General features: G+C 48.1%; 1 protein-coding gene across 1 annotated transcript in view; it reads right to left on the bottom strand.

The window, feature by feature from the left end:
- The window catches only part of LOC137046630 (NACHT, LRR and PYD domains-containing protein 12-like), a 340,026-nt gene that overhangs the window by 247,079 nt on the left and 73,110 nt on the right, over positions 1 to 19,837 (bottom strand). The gene's annotated exons all lie outside the window — the stretch shown is intronic.

Here is a 19,837-nt window from a genome sequence, read left to right as displayed (position 1 = left end):
GTGGTACTGCCTAATATATGAGAGTACTTTCGGAAAGGTATGCTTTTAAATGACATCTGTTTGTTTATCAAAATACATGAACATGAACCACCACGGCCATCAGACCCTGCAAACCCCCCTCATCAAGTTATGCCTTTACAATGTCCCAGAAGAGTTATTTCTGACAAGCTTTTTGTTCAAAATGTTGCTTTATTTATGAAATTTACCCATATTCAAGTGTTGATTAAAAAGGATTGCAAGAAGCTAGAATAAAAAAAAATGTTTAAAGAAGATGGTCATCTACTTCTTTTGATATATTGCATGCTCAGATATTCACAAAACAAATATTTTATGAGCTATTCAATTTAGGTGAACATTTTCAAAAACCCTAAAGGTGGCTGGCAACTTTAAAAAAAAAATGCTGGCAGGGAAAGAAATAATAGATTGGATTGTCAGAGTATAATACATATATTGGGATCAAGCCAGTGTGTGGTGCCGGAGACACCCAGTAATGCAAGTCAGAGGAACAGAATATTAGAATAGACCATTTCTATGACAGCTTGTATGCTGTTGTTTTGCACAAAGGGGGATGTTCTGGTTATAAGACATGCTAGTTTGCTGCCCAGATAGCAAGGTGACATTGATTCAATGTTGAAATTCCATCAGAATCATCATTTTGGTTGAGGTTGAAATTTCAATGCTAAGTAATATTGGATCAATGTTGAAAATTCAATGCTAACACCATACTGGACCAATGTTGAAAAATCACTGCTAAATAATATTGGATCAACGTTGATAATTCCATGCTTTTCAGTGTTGAAAAGACAAACATTGAATCAATGCTGATGTTTGGTCTGCTTAATTCTCCACCGGTGAGGCTTACGGTCAATCTATCTGTCACATTATTCAACATGTTAAGGCAAGTCCAAAATAATTGGCTACATTTGTGTGAATGTGAGCACATTTATTATCCTCAAAGGATACGATGAGTACACCAACGAGTATGTGGATTCACAAAGAATACATAAATGTACATTTTGTAATTGTAAGCCTTTCTTTAAATTTTTCTGGAAGAGTTAAAATTGTATGCGTGTTTGATTTCGGACTCTTCCAATAAGAAAGCTGTAAAAACTATGAATCTTTTTAAAAGGTATATTATTTTCCTCCTTACTGGCATGTAATGTTGTCATTCTGTGTTTCATGTTAATATAATATTTTTTTTAAAAAACAAATAAAAAACAAACAAAGAACTTCTACCATACATTTAGTCTATCAGTTTTAAATAAATAAAAATGTAGCCTATTATTATTATTTAAATCATGTAGGATGTACATGCATTTCATTATTTATCTAAAGAATACAGAGTTAATGAAGAATTTAGAATATGTATCCCTACCCTATGGTCCCTACCTATCGAATGCGCCACAACCCAATCCAGCAGGTGGCGGTAATGCACCTTCAAGACATCCACCAATCAACCAAAGCAAGCGCAGCTGAACAGACTTCAATCGCGAAAAAGAGACACAGGACAACGACCGTGTTTTTTAGAGGTAAGTGGCCTACAAAAATATAATTATAAAATTCATCTCAATTTTAATTTAGTGTTTTTATTCATCTTTATGTTTTACAACTTGTGTGCTTCTCCTGAGCGAGTACAATCACAAGTACAATCAGCTCGTAGCTCTGCTTCAGCTGCGAGATATCATCACAGATCACAATTACATCATTACAGTTTAATCTTTAACGCAGCAAGAAAAAAGAAAAGAGATCTTTAAGTTCCCTTTCGTTCAGTCACTCCGACGTAACGTCAGTGACTGACGAATGGGGGTTTCGCTTAGAAGCCTGTCATCTCCGAGACTAGAAAGCGCCCAATGGCAGTGCCAATGCCATGGGCATGCGAGATTTGCATGCGTAACTCCGCCTACCCACGTGGGTATATAAGGAAGTAGCTGGCATCATCGCATTATGTTTTAATGCTTCGGAGCCAAGGGTTACATACCTTTCACTCCTACAAGCCTTCTGAGTTAAGTCAGTTATTCGAGACGATCAGGATCTTCCAGTCGGTGTTGGTGTTCGGCGTGTTCCAGCGGTCACATACTTCCTGCCTGCTGGTCAGACGATTGGTTTCCAGTTGGTGTGTGGTCCCCTGGGCGCTTCGGCATCGACTGCGAGGTTAATCCTCTCACAAAAGAGCTCACACGTGGCACGTCCTTTTCAGGATGTCTCGCCCGTGTGCTTCTGGGTGTGGCCGGTCTCTACACTCTTCTGATGGGCACTCGCACTGTCTGGCATGCTTGGGCTTCCAGCATGCTCAGGCGGCGCTTGTGGATGAGTCATGTTCTCACTGCGGGAACATGGCCATCTCCGTGTTGCGGTCGAGACTCAATGATCTCCGTGCGGCCGCCGGAGTGAGAGTCCCCTCCGTCACCCCCCGATCTGACGTGTCCGCGGCCTCGGTCTCATCCGGTCCGCGGGGCGTCTCTTCGGCTGGTGGCCAGGGTGACCTGAGGGTGATGGTGTGGAACACAGCTCCGACGCTCATGCCTCGGCCCACACCCCCCTCTGTTGCACCGGTACCCGCGAGCGTTGTGATGGAGCCCGCAGCCTCGGTCTCGGCCGGTCCGCGGGTTTCGTTCGGCGCTCCAGAGGAGGACGAGATGTCGGTGACCGCATCACAAGGTGGGCTAGAGTCCTCCGAGGATGAGGATTCGGCTGTGCTGCCGCCTCCGGGCGCGCCAGCATTGTCCGAATCGGACCCGGAGCTGACAGCCATGCTTGCCCGGGCGGCCGCGGCGCTCGGTCTGGAGTGGAACCCTCCACCCCGGCCGGAGCGTTCGCGGCTCGATGATTGGTTTTTGGGTGCGCCACGTCAGGACAGCCGTCCTGCCGTGCCCCCAATTCCTTTCTTCCCGGAGGTGCATGAGGAGGTTGCGCACTCGTGGAGGGCCCCCGTGTCTTGCTGCGAGCGTTTGGCAACCTCTTCCGCCTTCTCTGCCCTCGATGGGGCGGTGGCTAGAGGGTACACTGGGGTCCCCCCGGTGGAGCGCTCTGTGGCGATGCAACTGTGTCCCCAGAGCGCCTCCTCCTGGCGCGGCGATCCTAAGCACCCCTCCAAGGCCTGTAGATTCACATCTTCAATGGTGTCGAAGACCTACAGAGCTGCGGGGCAGGCTGCCGCCTCTTTGCATGCCATGGCAACCCTCCAGGCCTACCAGGCCAAGTTGCTGTGCGACATGCACGAGGGTGGAGCCGACCCAGGGCTCAGAGATGAGCTGTGTGCCGCGACCGACCTCGCTCTCCGGGCGACGAAGGTTACCGCACGCTCCCTGGGCCGGGTGATGTCCACATGCGTGGTCCAGGAGAGACACCTATGGCTCAACCTGGCCGATATGCGGGACGCCGAGCGGACTCGTTTCCTCGACGCCCCCATATCCCAGGCTGGGCTATTCGGCGGTGCGGTCGAGAGCTTCGCCCAACAGTTCTCGGCCGCCCAGAAGCAGACTGAGGCTATCAAGCACATACTGCCCCGGCGGCCCGCTGCTGCACCCCAAGCGCCGCCGGCACAGTCGCCTCAGCTGCCTCGTCGCCGAGGGCGGCCTCCTGCGGTCCCCCCCGCTCCCGCGCGGCCACAGCAGCAGCCTTCACCCGGGCCTCGCCGCGGAGCGCGCCGCAAGAAGCCGCCCCAGTCCGCGCCAGCCCCGCGGCCCGCTAAACGCCAGGCCAAGCGGCGCTCCTGACGCGGACAGCTCAGACATGGGCAGTTCTTTCCAGGAGACGGCAGCAGGGCCGCTCCTTCCCCCGGTGGAGGGCCGGGGGAGAATCTTTCGTTCCGCTGCCGCCCCCCGGGGTGGCAGCACCCTAATGTGGTTAAAGAAAGAACTGACATACCCATCTCTGAGCACACAGAGACCGGTGACGGCAGTGTGCGCCGCCCCCGGGCCACGCCGCTCTCGTCCCTCTCTGTCGCCAGCCCCCTCTCAGAGCAGACCCCAGCGGAACGCGAGTCCTTCCCTGGTCTCCTCTGTCAGGGCGCAGCTGTTACCGCTGCCCCGACACCGGGCCGCTACGCCACCCGAGTCCGGGCCGGTAACGCTGCCTCGCTGCCCCACCGAGGGTACGCCGGTGCTCCGCATGACCCCGTTGGTACACTCCCTGGGAGCGTGGCTACAGCTGCCGGGACTGTCCCGCTGGGTCGCACGGACCATCCGGCTCGGCTACGCGATTCAGTTCGCGCGAGCTCCTCCCCGCTTCCGGGGTGTCCGGTACACCGTGGTGGGGTCCAATGCCCCAGTCATGCGTGCGGAGATCGCGACCCTACTGGCGAAGGGTGCGGTCGAGCTCGTCCCTCCAGCCGAGATGTCCGGCTTCTACAGCCCTTACTTCATTGTACCGAAGAAATCCGGTGGGTTACGACCGATCCTGGACCTTCGCGTCCTGAACCGATCCCTGTACAGGCTTCCGTTCAGGATGTTGACTGCGAAACGCCTTTTCGAATGCGTTCGTCCATGCGATTGGTTTGCAGCGATCGACCTGAAGGACGCGTACTTCCATGTGTCCATCCTTCCGCGACACAGACCGTTCCTGCGGTTTGCGTTCGAAGGGCGGGCATATCAGTATGCCGTACTACCATTCGGGCTAGCTCTGTCCCCTCGCGTCTTCACGAAGATTGTCGAGGCAGCCCTTGCGCCACTCAGGCAACAAGGGGTTCGCATCCTGAACTATCTCGACGACTGGCTCATACTGGGCCACTCTCGGGACCGGGTGTGCGAACACAGAGACCTGGTTCTCCACCACTTAGCTCGTTTGGGCCTTCGGGTCAACTGGGAGAAGAGCAAACTCTGCCCCGTGCAGAGGATCTCTTTTCTCGGTATGGAGATCGACTCGGTCGCCATGTGCGCGCAGCTTACCGGCTTGCGCGCGCAGTCGCTGCTGACTTGCCTCAGGCAGATAGAGAGCAAGAGTGCGGTTCCATTGAAACTGTTTCAGAGGCTCCTGGGGCATATGGCATCTGCAGCCGCGGTGACGCCGCTCGGATTGCTTCATATGAGACCGCTTCAGCACTGGCTTCGCGATCGAGTCCCGAGATGGGCATGGTAGTCTGGCACGCTCCGGGTCCCAGTAACCCAGGCCTGCAGACAGACACTCACCCAGTGGTCGAACCTCAGCTTTCTACGGGCAGGAGTGCCCTTAGAACGAGTTTCCCGGCATGTTGTTGTGTCAACAGATGCGTCCACCACGGGTTGGGGTGCCATGTGCAATGGACATGCAGCCGCCGGTTCTTGGTCAGAGAGCCAGAGCCGCCTGCATATCAATTGCCTCGAGTTGCTGGCAGTACGGTTCGCCCTGCACCGCTTCCGAGCGTTGCTGAAGGGTCAACACGTACTAGTCAGATCGGACAACACGGCCGTAGTAGCGTACATCAACCACCAGGGCGGTCTACGCTCCCGCCGCATGTCTCAACTCGCCCGCCATCTCGTTTTATGGAGTCAGAAGCGCCTGAGGTCCCTTCGTGCTGTCCATATGCCGGGGATCCTGAACCGTGCAGCCGACGAGCTCTCACGGGTCCAGCCAATCCCTGGGGAGTGGAGACTCCATCCCCAGTCGGTCCAGCTGATTTGGGATCAGTTCGGGGACGCACAGGTAGATCTGTTTGCCTCCCACGACTCATCCCACTGCAGCCTGTTTTATTCCCTGACCGAGGGCACGCTCGGCACGGATGCACTGGCGCACAGCTGGCCGCGGGGCCTACGCAAGTATGCGTTTCCCCCAGTGAGCCTTCTTGCACGTGTTCTGTGCAAGGTCAGGGAGGACAAGGAGCAGGTCATCTTGGTCGCCCCGTACTGGCACGGCCGGACCTGGTTCCCAAAACTAGTGCTCCTTGCGACAGCCCCTCCCTGGCCAATTCCTCTGAGACAAGACCTACTCTCTCAGAGACGGGGCACCCTGTGGCACCCGCGTCCCGATCTTTGGAACCTCCAAGTGTGGCTCCTGGACGGGACGCGGCAGGTTTGAGTACCCTACCACCTCCGGTGGTGGCTACCATCACTTCCGCTCGGGCCGAGTCCACGAGACAGGCCTATGCGTTGAAGTGGAACCTCTTCGTCAATTGGTGCTCTTCTCGCCAAGAAGACCCCTGGAAATGCCCGATCGGGTCTGTGCTCTCTTTCCTCCAGGAAGGGTTGGATCGAAGGCTGTCTCCATCCACCCTGAAGGTTTATGTGGCCACTATCGCCACCTACCATGACCTCCTGGACGGGAAAACGGTAAGTAAGCACGACCTGGTCATCAGGTTCCTGAGGGGTGCGAGGAGACTACATCCTCCTCGTGCTCCTCTCGTACCCTCTTGGGACCTCTCAGTAGTTCTAAGTGCTCTGCAGAGGGCCCCATTTGAGCCTTTGCGGTCAGTAGATGTTAAGTTCTTGTCTATGAAGACAGCGCTCCTGACCGCACTGGCCTCCATCAAGAGGGCAGGGGACCTGCAGGCATTTTCGTTTGACGAAGCATGCCTGGAAATCGGGCCGGCCGACTCTCACGTGATCCTGAGACCCCGGCCTGGATATGTGCCCAAGGTTCCCACCACTCCGTTCAGAGACCAGGTGGTGAACCTGCAAGCGCTGCCTTTGGAGGAGGCAGACCCAGCCTTGGCATTGCTCTGTCCAGTACGCGCCCTTCGCGCTTACGTAGACAGGACGCAGTGTTTCAGGACCTCAGACCAGCTCTTTGTCTGTTATGGTGGGAAGCTGAAAGGAAAGGCTCTCTCAAAGCAAAGGTTGTCTCACTGGATAGTGGACATCATTGTTTTGGCTTACCAGCAGCAGGGACGCCCATGTCCCCTTGGGGTCAGGGCCCATTCCACCCAGAGTGTGGCCTCCTCTTGGGCTTTAGCACATGCTGACAGACATCTGCAGAGCTGCAGGCTGGGCGACACCAAACACATTCGCCAGGTTTTATAACCTCCGAGTGGAGCCTGTATCCGACTATGTACTCGCCTCTACAAGTGGCCGGTAATGGATTGGCTCAGGTGTCTTCGCTTGCTCGCCATTCCACTCCACGGACTGGATACGTGCGATATTCTTCTCAGGTGAGTTCCCCGAGAGCCCTGAGCTCCTCCAGCACTGACGACACCGACGCCAGTAAGTCTGCCCTTAGCCCAGACACTCGTGTCCGGCCAGGTGCCCCATGTGCATGGTTCCCCTCCGGCGACCCCCACATGTGTATTTCCACCGTAAGCCTCCCTGAGCGGGTGTATTCCCTTGGCAACCTTGCCACCTCCTGGGGTTAAAAATCCACCTTCGGCTGGTACCCCAGTGATCTTCCGTATGCAGCCCCCCGGGGTCATACGTGTATCCCTAAGTCCTCCCTACGGGTAGGCATCTTGGCGCATATCTCCTCCTGGAATATGCCTCCCAGTGTACCTTGGTATTCCTGCGTTAAGTAGAGGCCTTTGACCGTTCTAACTTGCATCAGGGTTCTCACGCTTGCGCAGGGCACTGGAAGACAGCCGAGTGGCGTTATTGCATTGGGACCCCCATTCGTCAGTCACTGACATTACGTCGGAGTGACTGAACGAAAGGGAACGTCTCGGTTACGTATGTAACCCTCGTTCCCTGAGGAGGGAACGGAGACGTAACGTCCCGTTGCCACATCCGCTGTACCGCTGGAACGGAGTTCAACTTGGCTCCTCAGCAGGTAAAACATAATGCGATGATGCCAGCTACTTCCTTATATACCCACGTGGGTAGGCGGAGTTACGCATGCAAATCTCGCATGCCCATGGCATTGGCACTGCCATTGGGCGCTTTCTAGTCTCGGAGATGACAGGCTTCTAAGTGAAACCCCCATTCGTCAGTCACTGACGTTACGTCTCCGTTCCCTCCTCAGGGAACGAGGGTTACATACGTAACCGAGACGTTCTGTAGGCAGCTATATCAAACTACAGAAATTTTAGTAAACAGTTGTGCCTCCAGTTCGTGTTGTAAATGGAAAAAAAATCTCTTCCAAACCACCATGTAGCCTAGTGTTGTCAAAAATATCGATATTTCGATATATATCGATACTGGAATATCTGAAACGATACGATTCTCAGTTTTTACAGTATCGATATCAGCTGCGCTCTCCTCTCTGACCGTCAGCGAGTTGACACACACACACCGGCATATTCTCACTCAGCTCGGTTAACCTCTGAGCACGGCGAACGCGCGTTCTGCTGGACTTTTTCCTCATAACATTGTGTTAGTGTTAGTGTGTGATCGGTCTGAATTTCGCGCGGGATTGCACATAAATTAATTCTACTAATCCCCGCAGATTTCGTGCTCACATCTGAAGCGCACACACACATAGCCTACCCTAATAAAGCCGCCTCTGACATGATCCAAGTGCAAACATTTGCTTCCTTTTCCAGCTTATTATTGGTCAAATACACTCAAAGAATTATCAGTGCACATCTGGAAGAGTATTAACGTAAACACAGTCGCAAACAGTTCAGGAAGAACGAGTAACAGGAACAGTGTTTAGGATCCATGCGTCTGTTAGTCTTAAAGGGACCGCAGTCATTTGCTATTCAAACTACAAAAAGACAAACGATCACACTGCTCTTGACTGATCAACTTGTGTAACTTTAATAGTTTAATCTGTACGCTATTGAATTTTTTACAAAGAACATTATCCAATGTTGTTTTAAATGTAATTACTATGCATTTTTTTAATTCAGTTTCTTATCTGAATGTTAGACCTACCTGAAAAAATAAAGCAGTCTATTTAATTTGTATCTTCTATTCTATTGCATTTATTTGTGCTATTGTTTGTAATCTGTTTATTTGTTCTTATTTTATTACTGTTTACTCTTCTTTTTAAATTCAATTTACCATTCGAAATCAAGCTTTCTTGTGCTGTGTGTAAGCTATTGCAACACAATTACCCCATTGTAAAAAATACATTGAGATAGCAAACATTTGTGAGATAATTTTAATAGTAATTGATCAGTTGATCAATAATTGTTCAAATCAAAACGATGCCCAACCCTAAGGAACATGCTGGCCACATGAATTTTTAGTAAAAAATAAAAATGAATAATAACAAGTTCTGTTGTCATATTAAGCATCTTATCTTATTTATTTATTTATTTATTTTTTTACTGTGGTATCGATTTAGTATCGATATATCGATATTTTAGTCTGATATCGTATCGAAGTCATAATTTTGGTATCGTGACAACACTAATGTAGCCTATACAGCTCCTCTTTTATTTTCTTAATTTAGCTATTTGGTCATTCATTTACTTGTTTCATTTTCACACTTTATTTATTTACTATTAAATACAATATTATTAGATAAAACACCAGATATAGTCACTTTGCTTTTTCATTCATTGTGTGTCTGCAGGTCCTTTAAAGTCTATACTAAAATGCATTAAATAGTCCTGAATTTAATGTTACCGTTTTAACTGGGATATCAAGATTTTGATAAAATTTCAAGTTTCACTTCATTTTGTAGTAGGCTATATTTGTAATGTATAATTAATCACATTTCCAAATATTTACTAACTTCTTGTTGTATTAGATGCTGTGAATGCTGATAAAAAGAGTTTCATCAGAGTTTATCTTTGCTGGGACGGTGCAAAACTCTCCATTACAACCTGAAAGGCTTCGGGGCATTGCTTATGGTGGAACCCCCTGAGTTTGCAGTATTATTCTTTCTTCTACCTTCTTTCTTTCAGTAGTACTATGTAATTTCTATATTTATTCGGCAAGTTTACATTTGTATTTACTTCCATTTTGCAGATGCACGTTGTCATGTTTTTCCAGGCTCTTCTCATTTGTGTTATAAATTCAGATGTAATTGTTTCAAGTCAATGTGAGATTTCCTGTTGTAACTGTGGGGGCATAAATAAATACATTTGCATGTAAACTAAAGGATGTTGTTTACTTTGAGTGACTTTTTGATGCAAAATCATATCGACTGCAGCCACACATGGTCTCTGATTAAAATGAATAAAATAAAGAGACAAATTAACTGGTATAGAATCCTGCTGTACATAAAGCAAGATTGATCTATTTTTTATTGTTGAAATAACATTATTTCAGGGTGCAAACCTGATGAAAAATCAATGTTATATTTCAATATTGATTCAATGATATTTTGATTGATGCATTAACATTGATTCAACATTGATTCACTTAAATAAGTGGTTTAATTTTAGTTGGAAAACTATTGATTTTAAGCCCATCTTGATCTATTTTTCATCGTTGAAATAACATTATTTCAGGGTGCAAACCTGATGAAAAATCAACATTCTCAACATTGACATCTCAACATTGATTCAATGATATTTTAGTTCATGCATTAACATTGATTCAACGCTGATTCACTGTTTGTCTGCCATCTGGGTGGTGTCTCCATCACATTGCAAGACTTCCTTGGTTAACCAACTTCAACATAAAAGATCATGCTGATTGACTGACTGATTTACTGCAGGAAAGTCAAGCAATTAAAGTAAATACGTAAAGATACAACACAGACAGGATGATTCTTACTGATCCACATACTTGAGTTTGTCCAGATGGCTGAGTTTATCAAAATGCTAACGCTACGTCTGACGACATTACATACCAGTTACGCTCATCAGAGATAGTGTAAGCATTTTGGACTGTGAGAGGTGCTACACTTTTTACGTAAGTTGAATATGGAAAGCGATCGGCCTGAAGCTAGGTAATTTAATTAATAAAGTTTTAAATAAGGATATTTTTCTTACACAAATGCATTGATTTGCTTCAGAAGGCCTTTATTAACCCCCTTCATTAACTTTATTTACTGCTATTATAAAGCTTGAAAGAGCTAGGACATTTTTTATATAGCTCATATCTGTTTGTCTGAAAGAAGAGTTACATACCGTAATTAGTTTATTTGTTTATTTTCAAACATGAGAGAAATAAAAATACAATAATGTTCATACATTATTAAAAGAAACAAGTAAAGGTGAAAGAGAAAAAAATAAATAAAAGAAAAATAAATAAAAATAATAATAAATAAAAGAAAAAAAATAAATTCATTCTATCTCATGAACGAAAAAGGAGTAGGAAGAAGTAAAACTTATATACTCCTACCCCTTTAATTATTGTAATTCTTCAAATAAAGACCGGGCCTTTATTTACCTGAACTGCAGAAGGGAACAGGCTTGTATTTGAAGCAAGCTTTTGTTAGGGGCAGGCCTATATTTCTAATGCCATCTGTTTGAAAAATAATTGCTTTAAATAAACCCGTTTTAAATTAAAAGTGATTGCATTCCAGTGGACCGATATCATTAATGTTTTCAAGAAACATTTGCAAAAATATCACCATTTAAAACAACAGCCAAAAAGGCGAAAAAGCAATTTGGGTCAGAATTACGATAGCCTAATCACTAACCTCCATTGAGTCAGTTTGAAAAATGTAAAATGTTTATTCCACGCTTAATTTCTATATTGGTTGCACATGAGGAAAACTATAATTTTGTTATTTTGCTAACCCAAATAATTACTAATCCACATTTCAATAGGTTGCACGCACTTTTCTCAATCCATTACAGAGATATTAAATTTTGCTTTTGCATATTGCTTTTTAAACGGTCGTTCGTGTTGCCTAGTTGTCACGGTTCATGGATTCCCTGTCTCACTCTTGGGTGCGTGTTGAATGTAGGTGAGGGCGGAGCCTGGGATTGGCTCATCACGCACCTGTGGCTGATCACCTGCACCAGCTGCAACTCATCACCTTCACCCTATTTAGTCTCTCTGTTTCTCTCTTGTCTTTGTCAGAGCGTTGTTGGATGTTTCCCCTTGTGTCTCCGTGTTGGTTGTCGTTTCCCCCTTCCGTGAAACGCTGGATCCCTTCCCGGATTACCTGTACCGACCTCCCGAGTCACAGCTGCTCACAGCCTGCCCGTGTCGCCAACAGAGCCTCTCTCACTGCTCTGTCTTATCCGGACTTCTTCAGTGTTCTGAGTTTTGACTTCTGTGACACTATCCGTCAAATAAACTAATTACTTGCTTTTGAATCCTGCCTCTGTGAATCCGTTACAGAACGCTCTGACCAACCATGGATTCAGCGAGTATCAACGCCCTACTGACCAGCAGCAACGAGAGACTGGACCAGCAGGAGGCGAACTTAACTGCCACAGGACAGGCAGTACACACCTTGGTGGCACGGGTGGCCGAGCTGACCCAACAGATGCAACAACTCGTCGGTCCCACTGTGCCCGACCCACCGCCGATTCCCCACACACCATCTGCATCACGGCAACCGGAACCACGTCTGCCTACCCCCGAGAGTTATGCCGGTGAGAGCAATTATTGCAGAGCCTTCCTTACCAAGTGTTCCTTGTTTTTCGCTCTTCAACCGCAGACTTTCAACACGGGAAGATCCAAGGTGGCATTCGTCCTCACCCTGCTCTCCGGACGAGCCGCACTTTGGGGAACGGCGGTGTGGGAGAACCAACATCCTTGCTGCTCCTCGTTCCAGACGCTGGCGGCAGAGATGAGAAGGGTGTTTGACCGAGCGGTGACCGGAAGAGAAGCGGCACGTCAACTCGCAGAGCTCCGCCAAGGTAACCGCTCGGTCTCGGATTATTCCATCGAGTTCCGCACCCTGGCCGCCGAGTGCAAGTGGAACGAGGAGGCACAGTGGGACATGTTCCTGCATGGGCTGGCTGACCGCATCCAGAAGGAGATATTCGCCATCGACCTTCCGGAGAAGATTGACGGTCTCATTGACCTTGCTTTGAGGGTGGACGCTCGTCTGAGTCGGCTGAGGTCCAGGATGGAGCCTCAGCATGGGAGTGTCGAATGCCCTCAGGCCAGCGCAACTGATGCGGTCAGCTACACCTTCGACCCGGAGCCCATGCAGGTGGGTCGAGCTCGGCTCTCCCGGGAGGAGAAGGCAAGACGGAGATCCCGTGGTCTTTGCCTGTACTGCGGCGGGAACGGACACCTGCTAGACTCCTGCCCGGTAAAAGACCACGCCCGGCGGTAAAAGGAAGGCTACTGTCGGGCGGGATCTCCGTGGAAAAGACCTCATCCTCCACTCTCCTCCCGGTGAGATTGCTGTGGGCAGCTCAGGATTTTTCCAGCCTCGCCCTCCTCGACTCGGGAGCGGAAGGTAACTTCATTGACTCTGCCCTTTCTCACAAACTTAACATACCCACCATTGCACTCAAGAACACCATTTCTGTCAACGCACTCAACGGACAAGTTCTCCCTGACATTTCATTCACCACTGAACCACTTACACTGATCACTTCCGGCAACCACACAGAACGCATTTCATTTTTCATCCTGGACTCCCCTTTGGCTCCCGTTGTCCTCGGTCACCCTTGGCTGGAGTTACACAATCCAAGGGTTGACTGGGGACAAAACTCTGTGTCTGCGTGGAGTGATAGATGTTATGAGTCTTGTTTGGTGTCTGCTTGTGCGTCTGTTTCTCGTTCTGTTTTTCAGAGTGAGACGGTGAATCTGTCTAACGTGCCTCCGGAGTACCTCGACCTGAAGGAAGTGTTCAGTAAGTCCCGAGCTGCTTCTCTCCCTCCGCATCGTCCCTATGACTGTGCTATAGATTTACTCCCAGGTAAGTCTCCGCCTAAGGGCAAACTATACTCTCTTTCTATTCCAGAGAGGGAGGCCATGGAGAAATATATTTCTGATTCTCTAGCCTCCAAATTCATCCGCCCTTCCTCTTCTCCAGCGGGGGCGGGGTTCTTCTTCGTGGGGAAGAAGGATGGTTCTCTGCGACCTTGCATTGATTACCGAGGGCTGAATAACATCACGGTAAAGAATACCTATCCTTTGCCGTTGATGTCTTCAGCTTTCGAGAGGTTACAGGGAGCATCCGTCTTCACGAAGTTGGACTTACGTAACGCTTATCATTTGGTTCGCATCAGGGAGGGGGATGAATGGAAAACCGCATTTAATACCCCCAGGGGGCATTTTGAATACTTGGTCATGCCTTTCGGCCTTTCCAACTCCCCAGCGGTTTTCCAGGCACTCGTCAATGATGTGTTGAGAGACATGGTCGACCAATTCATATATGTCTACCTGGATGACATTTTGATTTTTTCTTCGTCTCTCCAGGAACATGTTCGACACGTCAGACGAGTGCTTCAGAGGTTGCTAGAGAATGGGCTTTTTGTCAAGGCGGAGAAATGCGCTTTTCATGCACAGTCTGTTCCTTTTTTAGGGTACATCGTGTCATCGGAGGGAATGCGCATGGATCCCGACAAGGTTAAGGCTGTGATGGATTGGCCAAGTCCAGATTCCCGTAAGGCCCTACAGAGGTTTCTGGGGTTCGCCAATTTCTATCGGCGTTTTATTCGCAATTTCAGCCAACTAGCCGCACCTCTGACTGCCTTGACCTCTCCCCGAATGACGTTCAGGTGGTCCGATACAGCCGAGGCTGTATTCGCCAAACTGAAAAGCCGCTTTGTTTCGGCTCCCATCTTAGTCGCCCCTGATCCCACACGTCAGTTCGTGGTAGAGGTCGACGCGTCAGAGGTGGGGGTAGGAGCGGTTCTTTCACAGCGCTCTCCCTCAGATGACAAGATGCACCCGTGCGCGTTTTTCTCCCATCGTCTTTCTCCTGCCGAACGCAATTATGACATTGGTAACAGAGAGTTGTTGGCCGTCAAGTTAGCGTTGGAGGAGTGGCGTCATTGGCTTGAAGGGTCGGGGGTACCTTTTATTGTATGGACGGATCATAAGAACCTTGAATATATTAGATCTGCTAAAAGACTCAACTCCAGGCAGGCTCGGTGGGCACTTTTTTTCGGACGTTTTGACTTTGTTCTCTCGTACCGCCCCGGGTCTAAAAACATCAAACCCGACTCTTTATCTCGTATTTTTGATGCTTCCGAACGCCCGGTTACTCCCGAGTGTATTTTGCCAGAGAAGATAGTTATCTCTACACTCACATGGGAGATCGAATCGAAGGTCAAAGTGGCCTTAGAAGGGGTAACGCCCCCGCCCGGCGGCCCACCGAGTTGTTTGTTCGTTCCGGAGGGGTTAAGATCCGAGGTCCTCAAATGGGGTCACTGCTCCAACATTGCCTGTCATCCAGGGGTAAACCGCACTTGCAGTCTAATAAAGCAACGATTTTGGTGGCCACTTATGGCTCGCGACGTTCGCAGTTTTGTTTTGGCTTGCTCGGTCTGTGCGGTTGGTAAGACATCTAACCAACCTCCCCAGGGGTTACTTCAGCCGCTGTCTGTTCCTTCGAGACCCTGGTCCCACATCGCTCTAGATTTTGTTACCGCCCTCCCGCCCTCCCAGGGCAAGACGGTCGTTTTGACCGTCGTGGACCGATTCTCGAAGGCAGCACATTTCATTCCCTTGCCCAAATTACCCTCAGCCAAGGAGACAGCGGTATCTGTAGTAGATCACGTCTTTCGGTTACATGGCCTCCCGATGGACGTGGTCTCCGACAGAGGTTCCCAATTTGTGTCCAAATTTTGGCAGGAGTTTTGTAAATTACTAGGAGCCACGGTTAGTCTGTCTTCGGGTTATCACCCCCAAAGCAACGGTCAGACCGAGAGAGCCAATCAGGATCTGGAGAGAGTGTTGCGATGTTTGGTATCCAAGAATCCTTCATCCTGGAGCCAGCAACTCTCTATGGTTGAGTACGCTCATAACTCGTTACCAGTGTCATCTACGGGCCTTTCGCCATTTGAGTGTAGTGTAGGTTACCAGCCACCTATTTTTCCTAGTCTGGATTCCGAGGTCGCGGTCCCCTCTGTTCACGCCTTTATCCAGAGGTGTCATCGCACATGGACCAGAGCCCATGAGACTCTGCTCCAGGTGGGAGCGCGCACCAAGGCTAAAGCCGATCGCCACCGGTCTAAGCCTCCCGTTTACGTCGTCGGTCAAAAAGTGTGGCTTTCTACCAAGAACATTCCTCTCCGCTCCGTATCTAATAAACTTGCTCCCAAATTTATCGGCCCGTTCACTGTCACCAAGATCATTAGTCCGGTGACAGTCCGCCTCAAACTCCCTCCGGCGTACAGGAGGATTCATCCCGCCTTCCATGTATCCAAAATCAAACCTGTTTTTCACTCCCACCTTAATCCGCCAGTCCCGGTTCCCCCACCGCCGCGACTCGTAGATGGGGAACCAACTTATTCGGTTAATCGCATTCTGGATTCTAGACGGAGGGGACGCGGTTTCCAGTACTTGGTGGACTGGGAAGGTTACGGTCCGGAGGAGAGAAGTTGGGTTCCTGCTAGGGACATTCTGGATCACTCCCTTATTGATGATTACAATCAACAGGTAAGGTCGGCTGGGAGCGTCAGGGGACGCTCCTAGGGGAAGGGGTACTGTCACGGTTCATGGATTCCCTGTCTCACTCTTGGGTGCGTGTTGAATGTAGGTGAGGGCGGAGCCTGGGATTGGCTCATCACGCACCTGTGGCTGATCACCTGCACCAGCTGCAACTCATCACCTTCACCCTATTTAGTCTCTCTGTTTCTCTCTTGTCTTTGTCAGAGCGTTGTTGGATGTTTCCCCTTGTGTCTCCGTGTTGGTTGTCGTTTCCCCCTTCCGTGAAACGCTGGATCCCTTCCCGGATTACCTGTACCGACCTCCCGAGTCACAGCTGCTCACAGCCTGCCCGTGTCGCCAACAGAGCCTCTCTCACTGCTCTGTCTTATCCGGACTTCTTCAGTGTTCTGAGTTTTGACTTCTGTGACACTATCCGTCAAATAAACTAATTACTTGCTTTTGAATCCTGCCTCTGTGAATCCGTTACACTAGTTCATATAATCACTTTACAATATTTTAACAACAGTTTATTTTGAAGCCTATGCTGTTTTCTTGTACAAAATATATATTTTTTGTGTAGCCTGCCTGACACAGTATTTTCACAGACATCACCTCTCTCATAGACTACATTAGCCTATTTAAAATAGCATATACAGTCCCTGACAAAAGTCTTGTCGCTTATCTATTTTCTAGAAATACCTGATATTAACCTGACTTTTAATTAATTCATTTGTGTTAGAAATAGCTCATATGAAAAGCTAAAACCCTCCCAAATGATGTTTAATGCACTGAAATAAATAATTTTCACAGAAAAAATATGTATCATTTAATCAAGACAGGAAGGTCAAATTTTGGCAAGACAAAAGTTTTGTCGCCTATACAGAAATGGAACAAATTTACTGCAAATACAAAAATATGTCAGCAAATTAAGTTGTGGTGCTTTGAGATCCAAATTGAATATCTTGTATGACTTCCATGAGCTTGAAGGACTGCATCCATGCGGTTTGGCAAGGATTCATACAATTTATTGATGAAGTCATCAGAAATAGCTAAGAAAGCAGTCTTGCATGCCTCCCAGAGTTCATCAATATTCTTTGGTTTCGTCTTCCATGCGTCCTCTTTCATCCTACCCCACATATGCTCAATGATGTTCATGTCTGGTGACTGGGCTGGCCAATCCTGGAGCATCTTGATCTTCTTCGCCTTGAGAAACTTTGATGTGGAGATGGAAGTATGCGATGGAGCACCGTCCTGCTGCAGAATTTGGCCTCTTTTATGGTTGGGAATATAAGAGGTAGCTAAGATTTCTTGGTATTTTAGACTATTGATGTTGCCTTCCACCCTGCAGATCTCTCGCACACCCCCATACTGAATGTAACCCCAGACCATGATTTTTCCGCCACCAAACTTCACTGTTTTCTGGGTGAATCTCGGATCCATTCGGGCACCAGTAGGTCTCCTGCAATATTTGCGGCGACTGTGGTGTAATTCAACAGAAGATTCATCTGAAAAATCCACCTTCTGCCACTTTTCCTGCGTCCATCCTTTTAGCAGGCTGTGGGCCTTGGCAAATGCCACACGGTTTTTCAATTGTCTTTTGTTTAGTGCTGGCTTCTGGGCACTGATTCGACCATGGAGGCCATTTCGAGACAGAATCCGACAAACTGTTCTGGTTGACACAGGGACTTCAGGTGACCAGGTCTCGTGGAGCTCTGCTGCAGTGGAAAATGGGCTGGCCTTGGATTTTCGAGCCAACAAACGGTCTTCTCGAGCAGTTGTCTTGTGGGGTCTGCCTGACCTGGGCTTGTCAAAAATGTCTCCAGTCTCTTCAAATCTTTTTTTTTTCCTCTGTACTTGACGCTGAGACACATTGAAGGTGTCTGCCACATCAGCAGTGGATCTGGTCTTCAGCCTCTTGATAATCAAAACTTTAGTCTCAGGGTGAATCTTAGGCATGTTTGCAGAGGTCTAGTTGCAGTTGATGTGAAGGTCTAGCGTACTGGGGTTCTTTTTATACACATTTGAGACCTAATTGATCCATTATTAGTCACAGGTGAAGCTCATATGTGATGTACAGCTGTGATGTACAGAAACAGTCCAGACTCCAGATGCATGAACAGAATTGAACAGAGAAATATTTTGGTTGCTAAAGATCACATAAATTAGAATCTCTACAATATGTAAAATAATATTGTTAAAGTTAAAAATAAGATTAGTTAGTTTAGTCCTTTTCAGCTGTGTTCAGCTTCACCTGTGCCCCTCGTTTAGTCAGTCTTCTGTGTGTATTTAGTACCCCCATGTTCATTCCCTCTTTGTCTGGTCTTGAGTTATGCTGCGTTAAGTTGAGTTATGTTACATTACATTTGTAGTGTTTGGTGTTCTGTTTAAAGTTTATGATAATTAAGCCTGTCTGTTTGGAAGTCCTGGATCTCCTCATCTTTGCTGCACCACACACCCGTAACACCCAGCCAAGTTTTTAGGTTAAATACAGAATAGATTAGTGGGTGTCGCACTAGCAAGACTCGCAAACTGGGCGCGTGGCATCAGGAAGGTTACAGCTTCTACTGTACATTACGATGAACTTGAATGCACATTAAATGAAAGGCATTTAGGAGATTATCCACAGTAATCCCCCTCCCGGGCCTTAGGGGGGGGGGGGGGGGGGGGGGTGAAATGCTGTTTCATGCATACTGAGCTTTTATGTTTTTTCCTAAACATAGACAAAGTTTCAAAAACTAATGTTGGACGTTTGATGGAGTATTTCTGTGTTAAAAATACTCCTTCCGGTTTCTCACAAGTTTTGGAGAGTTTTTTTCGAGTATGGCTCGACTTGACGTGAACAGAAAGGAAGGTCCTTATATGGGCCACACGGGCTCTTCTCCCGGTAGGGTGCGCGCACGCGTGTGACTAGAGCGAGAGAGGAAATGCACGCGCATAAACACTCTCAGGTGCAGGTCCAGTCGTCCGTGAACACTGTTTCTGCACTGTTTGAACGCAGAAATGACGGGAAGCTTCACAACATCGCTTCAGTCGCGTCGCAAAGTGGATCTCCACCGTTCACTGCTGTTAGGACTTTACCAAATCATACCAAAGAAGTGTGTTTTTGACGGAGCAGTCCCAGCAATAAAGGTTCGGTCCTGCTTTGGAAGCAGCCGGTGAGTAAAACGGCTTCAAATGTCTATGATGTTGTCGCGTGAGTAAACATCAGTAAACGACACGATCACGTGCTTCGTCAATCAAATGCGCTAACGGACTCTATTTTTCTTTTATGTATAACGTTACACTAGCCTGACATGCAAAACCGTTTTGCTTGCTACTGCTAAGGTTTAACTTAGTCGTATACAATAGTCCATAAACCGAATCATGTCCTCATAAACTGCGAGTTAACACACAAATGTTGACAGGCCACTAAATACAGCACATACCACAGAGACGGACGTCCTGCTGTTGCTGTTTATCCTGTTCAATTTATTTCAGCCTCCGAATGTGATTCTGGATCATGTATCTATTAGCTGAGATTGATAGCGTTGGGTTTCTCCACGCTTGAGGACGTCACCGCTTTGCGCTCGTCATTCTTTAGCTCC

Source organism: Pseudorasbora parva, chromosome 2, assembly GCF_024679245.1.
Source record: "Pseudorasbora parva isolate DD20220531a chromosome 2, ASM2467924v1, whole genome shotgun sequence".
In the NCBI taxonomy this organism is placed as follows: domain Eukaryota; kingdom Metazoa; phylum Chordata; class Actinopteri; order Cypriniformes; family Gobionidae; genus Pseudorasbora; species Pseudorasbora parva.
The sequence above is the reverse complement of the archived record's forward strand: the minus strand, read 5'-3'. Positions and strand labels throughout refer to the sequence as shown.